Source organism: Anolis carolinensis, unplaced genomic scaffold (assembly GCF_035594765.1).
Source record: "Anolis carolinensis isolate JA03-04 unplaced genomic scaffold, rAnoCar3.1.pri scaffold_12, whole genome shotgun sequence".
Classification (NCBI taxonomy): domain Eukaryota; kingdom Metazoa; phylum Chordata; class Lepidosauria; order Squamata; family Dactyloidae; genus Anolis; species Anolis carolinensis.
In genome coordinates, this window is record NW_026943823.1 from 23,536,001 (window position 1) to 23,543,837 (window position 7,837).

Genomic DNA, 7,837 nt, shown 5'->3' on the forward strand with positions numbered 1-7,837 from the left:
ATGGGAGTCAGGTTCAGAGTGTTCCTGCTGTGGAAGATGAGGAACAGGGAGGCTTTCCCACGGCAGGGAGTGGTGTTGATTATACTGAAGCTAGCCAGGTGCAAATTGACTCAGGAAGGGAGGACAGCTCCCAGCCTGATAGCATACAGACAGACGCTAACACTAACGAGCTGTCTGGCCTTGATGAAACTGAATCTTTGGATCGAGCTGGTGTTCGCAGAAGTGTTAGAATAGGAAACAAGAAGGAGGTCAGAGGGCAAAGAAATGCTTTCATGCTATGCAAGGGGTATTAAAAGAGTGTGCTGAGAAGGAAACCTTTGTCAAAGCAACTTCTCATTTGAGTCAAGAAGCAAGCTCTTGCTTTCCCGGATTTCTTACAGCCTTTGTGTGTTCATGCTCATGGGACTTTGTCATGCCTTAATGGAACCTTGTTTTATGTATGTATACTTGTTTTGCATTTGTAAGCCGCCCTGAGTCCCTGCGAGGAGATAGAGGCAGGGTACAAGAATAAAATTGTTGTTGTTGTTGTTGTTGTTTGTTGTTTTATGGCTAATGCTTTCTTGGATTATTCTTTATAGCCTCGTTTTGCAGCAATCTCGTTTGGAACTTTGCTTTTTAAGAACTATTTATCTCCTATTTCCTAATAAACTACAAAAGACTCCAATCTGCGTGCAGCCTGGTGTATTTAGCAAGGTGAAGCTAACCTGAGGTGCGACAGGCAAAGGCAAACCCCCTCTAAACAGGTCTTGGCTAGGAAAACCACGTGATAGGTTTGGGTTAGGGTCACCATCATTTGCAAGTGATCCGAAGCCATTTCTCAACTTCCATTTCTTGGACCATGTCTCCTCGATATTCTTTTCCCCCACATTTATCTGAAACCCATACAGTAAAATCAAGAGTTAGAATGGCTGGTACTGATTGGCTCAACAAATTCATCTGCCGCTAATGATTTATATTTAAACGCTTCTTTTCCTATCAGTATGTGGCCACTTGGTTCATTGTCTTTGCCAGGCTTGCTGTGCCTTGTTTCTTTTCCGTCCAATATTTCTTGGTTTCCAGTTAAGTACACAGCTTAATAACAGGCTAGATAACACGCTGAGAGATGCCATCCAGGCATGTAAAGTATCCATATTGGTTTCTGGAGTTGCACAAATCTCTGCTGCATTGGAATAAGAATGCATGGCATGTGGTGCATACACAAATATGTCTTAATTTCTGACAAGATGTGCGGGTACCACAAATAGTTGGACTGCGAATTTCCTCTCCCCAACAAACAAATAGAACAATTTCAGGGAGAGAAAAGCAACAACATGTTATCCGATTGTAATTCCTTACATGGAACATTTTGGTTATATGAGCAAGTCAATCTTGTAGTAATCTTATAGTAATCTTCTTATAGTAGCATGTCATTTCAGAAATGTTCTTCCTGTTGTGTACATATGCATTTCAGAGAACTTAAATCTGTGTTGAGTGTTGGAGCAGGACAGTGAAATGATATTCAAGATATCTACTAGAAGGTGAAATTATTTATATGCAACTTGTACAATTTTGTGATGTTAGCTAGTGATACAAGTCTTCACAAATTTTCTACTTGGAGGTTTTGAATAGGCTCGTGCACGGATCCGTTTTCAAAAAGAGTCTTTGGCTGATTTGGTTGAATCAGTTGCTTTGGATACTCGCAATGGCATGTAGTTGTGTTGCACAGCAAACAGTGTATATGTATATTTATAATCTGTTGTGATAGGATCACCAAAATTGGGAAATGACTTGAAAGTACACAATGAGAGAAGAGAAGCAGATGATGATGATGATGATGATGATGATGGTGATGGTAATTTGTGCTGCTTATTGGCTGGCAGAGGAGGACCTATATATATTGCAACTTTAAAAGACTATTGTAACAAGCTGCTAATTCAATTGTAGTGCATGAAATATGTTACAACTAGCAATTACAAAACCATTCTTGTTGCCTTTGTTATCAATTAGAATTCCTGATAGAGAGTGCCAGGGAAAGGCTGTGATTTTGGATATTAATCTCTCCTGTTGACAAATATTTGACAACGAACAAAGCAGGTAAATGTGCAGTTTCCAATTAATAGATAAAATGCTTATTTGTAAGAGGGGAAACCAGCAAAGCATCTGTAGGTTCATAATGTATTTGGCAGATAAAAAGAACACATGAAGAGTTTGTTGCATATAAACACCTGCAGAAAGTGAATGGCACAGACAGGGCCCTAGATTGCGTTTGACAGATGATAAGCATTCCAGAATTTATGAAAGACATACACCAGATCTTTCCAATGGGGAAAAAATCCCAAAATATGCTATGGATGAATGGCCTGTCTGTCTGTCTGTCTGTCTGTCGTCTATTTGCTATCTATTCATTTGGAATAATCCAATGACTAGGTTCTGTATTCATAAAAAAGGCAACTCCGGAGACAAGGGTTTAAATAAAACATAGAAAGTAGAAACCCACTGGTAGATCTTGGGCATGTAGAATTAATAAAGTTTGACACATTTTCAATGCCATTGTTGGGATTCAGGTTCAAGATGACTCTGATGGGAATTATGGGAGTCAGGTTCAGAGTGTTCCTGCTGTGGAAGATGAGGAACAGGGAGGCTTTCCCACAGCAGGGAATGGTGTTGATGATACTAAAGCTAGCCAGGTGCAAATTGACTCAGGAAGGGAGGACAGTTCTCAGTCTGATAGCATGCAGACAGACGCTAATGAGCTGGCTGGCCTTGATGAAACGGAATCTCTAGATCGAGCTGGCCTTTTGGAATTCAGGGTTCGCAGGAATGTTAGAATAGCAAACAAGAAGGAGGTCAGAGGCCAAAGAAAACACATTTCTTTGCTATGCAAAGGGTATTAAAATGGTGTACTGAGAGAGAAACCTTTGTCAAAGCAACTTGTTGCTCAAGTCAAGAAGCCAGCTCACACTTTCCTGGATTGTCTTACAGCCTTGTGTGTTCATGTTCATGGGACTTTGTCATGCATTAATGGAACCTTGTTTTATGCTTTATGTTTTCGTGAATTATACTTTTATGCCTTGTTTTACAACAATCTTTTGGATTGCTGTGGCGCAGGTGGGAGAGCAAGCCAGCTGCAATTAACTGCAATGAATCACTCTGACCAGGAGGTCATGAGTTCGAGGCCCACTTGGAGCCTATGTTTGTTTGTCTTTGTTCTATGTTAAAAGGCATTGAATGTTTGCCTATATGTGTAATGTGATCCGCCCTGAGTCCCCTTCGGGGTGAGAAAGAAGGGCGGAATAGAAATACTGTAAATAAATAAATAAATAACTTTACTTTTGTTTTTAAGGACTGTTTACTTCCTATTTCCTAATAAAACTACAAAAGACTTTATCCTGTGTGCAGCCTGGTGTATTTAGCAAGGTGAAGCTAACCTGAGGTGCGACAGCCATGGCGCAATGTTATGCAATCAAGGGAGCTGTAGAAGACTCAAGATCTTGAAAAACTACAGCTCCCAAGATTCCATAGCATTGAACTGTGATACAGTGGTGTCAAGCTGCATTAATTCTAGAGTGTAGATCAGTGGTTCCCAAACTTATTTGACCTACTGCCCCCTTTTCAGAAAAAATATTACTCAGCGACCTGGAAATTAATTTTTTTAAATGTGTTGTCGAAGGCTTTCATGGCCGGGATCACAGGGTTGTTGTATGTCTTTCGGGCTGTGTGGCCATGTACCAGATTTTAAAAAAAATTTTAATAGCAATTTAAAAGAAAGATATATGTACCTGTGGCCATCACCGCTCCCCTGGATTTCTGCAGCGCCCACTAGGGGGCGGTAGTGCCCACTTTGGGAATCATTGGTGTAGACGCATCCTCAGTTCCAAATCTGTCCAAGAAAACTCTGTCATAGGTTTGCCTTTGGATTGTCATAAGTTGGAAATGACCTGAAGACACACGACACAAGATGAAAGAACAAGAAAAGGGATACAGGGCAGTTTGGATCTCACAAAGTATTTTCAACCTCGCCAAGATTGTAGAACATAAATTTAACTCAGCAGCATTCAGATCAATTCGGTGAAGCATTTCCTCCTTTGGACGGTTAAAGTTATTTTCTCTGGAAGGTTACACCGCAGTGTACTTTTGTAAGCCTTTAATATGTGCCTGGAAACTCTTTGGGAGATGTTTTCTGGATGGCGGGATGATATCTGAAACTCTGTAAAGTAATATGGAAAGTGACCTTGAAGTTCCTATATGCTATGTACAGATACACAAAGGGAGCCCCATCAATGCCAAATTCTGTCAGTTCTTTGCATTATGTATTTTTTTAAAAAACATAAAAATGAAAAATCACCCTAGAACTTGGAGAAATGCTTTGTCAAATTTTGAGGTATTTCACCGGCAATCCTTAAGCGTATGGCTGCCAGAAGCCCATAATTTATGAATTTTGGATCCGTGTTTTTTGCGATTATTAACACTGATTTATTCCTAATGCCATTCATAGGTTTGCACCACTGAAATGTGCGTTCAACTCTCTCTGGATTTAAGAAATGGGTTTTAAATGTGATGTTTATCTCAATTTGCATTGCTTTTCAATAGATGTCATCAGTGTTAGTGGGTTTCAATTTAATTATCCCTTTTTTGGAAATGGGGGTTCTCAATTGCATTAATATTCATAGAAGGTGGAAATGAATCAGATGACTTAACAGGTTTCAGCGCAAGCAAAGCGTTTGGGCAAAGGAACTTTAATCAAGAGGTTATTTGTCTTGAAATATCAATTTCTCACTGGAAATTGACATTTCCACCAGTAAATATGCAACTTGGCAATATCAGAGCACAAAAAGAACCCAAAAAAAAGCAGCCAAGTCTAAAGAAGTTTCTGGTTACAGAGCTGATTAAATATGTCAATCATTTTTATTGAAGTCAGTTTTATTATCTTAAAATGTAAGGTGTACTTTTGCTGTTTTCTTCCCCTCTTTGCCAAGTTCTAATTAAAGCTTATTTATCATGTGGCACAAAACTGATGGACTTGAATGGGTTTAAGCATGACTTTATTGCCCATTGCTTACAAAAATGAGATCTACACAGCTTCTTCTAACTCAGTTCTGTGGTTTTGGCATGGATCCAAAGTATCCATACAAGTAATAACTGGTTTTGGCCCTCAAGTATTGGATGAGTAGACAGGGCATCAGGTTAATAATAATAATAATAATAATAATAATAATAATAATAATAATAATAATAATACTTTATTTTTCTATCCCGCTACCATCTCCCCGAAGGGACTCGGGGTGGCTAACATGGGGCAGAGCCCAACACGGAGACAAGCAATAATACCTTAAAACACATATCAATCTATATATATAAAACGGTAATGAAATTTTGGCCTAGGACAAAACAACAAAACTACACATCCCAGAAACACTAAACTTGGCAGCACAACCCCTCATCCATGCCTCTACGTTCATACAACAAAAAGAAAAGAAAAATAAAGTCCTAATTAGAGGGAGAGGAATGATTGTTTTCATCCAATTGCTGCCAGTTAGAAGGCTAAGCTCCGCCCACTTGGTCTCCTAGCAACCCACACAGCCCAGGGGACAGGCAGAGTTAGGCCTCACTTAGGCCTCTTCCACACTGCCTATAAAATACAGATTATCTGATTTTAACTGGATTATATGGCAGTGTAGACTCCAGGCCCACAGCTATATAACCCATTTATAATCTCATATTATCTGCTTTGAACTGCATTATCTTCACTCCACACTGCCATATAATCCACTTCAGTGTGCATTTTATCCAGCTGTGTAGAAGGGGCCTCATACTTCGCCACAGCAACACGTGGCCGGGCACAGCTAGTAAACTATAAACAAAGATACAACAATCAAATAAAAGAATCAATAAAACATAGCCTACAGTAAAACATATAATAACCAAGTAAGTAAAGTAATAATCTTAGTTATAGGTAGGACAATCTTGGTAGGACAATCTTGGTTATAGGTTTATTGGAAGGAAGAGACACAGAGGGATTTGGAGAAAGGGTTAGGGTTTTGTTGCTGGTTCCTTCTCTTAGAAAGGGAATTTCTAGTTTTCAAAGTACACCTTGCCAGGGCATTGCTTGGCGTGGTGGTCACTGGTCCATTTCTAATGGAAGGCATTGGGTTGAGGCTTGTGGGATCACATAGCCAGAGACACCATTGATTTCCAGTGTCCTTCTTGCTTACAAATATAGCAAGGGAATTTCTAGTTTTCAAAGTATCTTTGCACAACTAATAATAATAATAATAATAATAATAATAATAATAATAATTTTATTCTTGTATCCCGCCCCATCTCCCCGTAGGGACTCGGGGCAGCTCACATGGGGCCTTGCCCAACATCACAATATAAAAACAAATCAAAACACATAAATTTACAACAATAAATCAACAATATCAGTAAAACCATCATAAAAACAATATTGCAGGAAAACGCGTTAAAAACAGATATAAAACACAAGTCTAGGCCAAAGGGCGAATGTGTCAAATCGGAGGGAGGTAGTTACGTAATTGACATAGTCATTAAAGTACTAGCAATGACAATAATGACAATAAGAAGGCAATAAGAACTTGCAAGGGCATTGCAAATTTGATCAGAATAGCTCAAGAAATGAGGGCGGGAGAGTCCTGTAAAAGTCCCCCCCCCCCCTCCCCGGGTTCCTTTTTTTTGGTGATTGCACATGTGCGTCTGCCATTTTAGAAACATTTAGAATCATTACGAATTTTATTTATTATTTATTTATTTGCAGTATTTATATTCTGCCTTTCTCACCCCGAAGGGGACTCAGGGCAGATTACAATGAACACATATATGGCAAACATTCAATGCCAACAGACAAACAACATATATAGACAGACACAGAGGCATTTTTTAACATTTTTTCCAGCTTCACGATTCCGGCCAGAGGGGGAGCTGTTGCTTCACTGTCCAGTAGTGTCTGTACTTCCTCATTCCTTTCCTTGTGTTTTGCTGGCAGTTTTATGATGTTGTAAATTAGTTAAATTAGCCTCCCACATAAAGCGTCCCTAAATTTCCCTAATTGACAGATGCAACGGTCTTTCGGGCTGCTTAGGTAAACAGCAAGCTGGGCTATTTAATAGTCGGAGGCTTAACCCAACCTGGGGTTCGAACTCATGACCTCTTGGACAGTAGTGATTTATTGCAGCAGGTTACTAACCAGCTGGCAAAAAGGAAAAGTATGGTATATAATATATTCCAAGGTAAGTAGTGTTCTAGTTATATACTTCTATTGTAATGAAATCCTTTATACATTCAAAATGTAACAAAAATTTATATATTCAAAACTGTTCTAACGTCTTGATAATATTCTCAAGAACTGTATACGTGTTGTACAAACTCCTTCTATTAGGGAGTAACTCTACTTTGGTACCATTTATAAGAAGAATTTATATAATACTTTTGATTTCATTTGAATGATTGACTTTGTACAATACGTATATAGTTCTTGAAAATATTATCAAGACGTTGGCAAGACTTTTTATTTAATATCAACTAATCTTATTTGTTAGAACTGGATTTAAAACAAGAGACTGTAACAGTTTAATGGAGTCTAAACTTGCAATGGTGCTACATTGTATATCTTTATGTTAAGAGGTATATATTCCTATAGGGTACCTACACTATGTCACATGTTGTTTATTTGAACTAAAATAATAAGATTACCATTACCTGTTGGATGTACGACAGGGACGAGGCTACGATCAATCACCGGGTTCATTTAAACCCAGTTCAGACTTAAAAGGGCGTAGAACCACAATTTCTTACCCATACAGTTTTGAATATATAATTTTTTGTTGCATTTTGAATGTAT

General features: G+C 38.7%; 1 long non-coding RNA gene across 1 annotated transcript in view; it reads right to left on the bottom strand.

The window, feature by feature from the left end:
- Positions 1-5,203: 5,203 nt before the first annotated feature.
- Positions 5,204-7,837, bottom strand: part of LOC134294071 (uncharacterized) — a 7,176-nt gene continuing 4,542 nt past the window's right edge. The window contains exon 2 of the long non-coding RNA XR_010001055.1: positions 5,204-7,837. This exon is cut by the window's right edge and continues 1,018 nt beyond it. This is a non-coding gene — a long non-coding RNA (uncharacterized LOC134294071).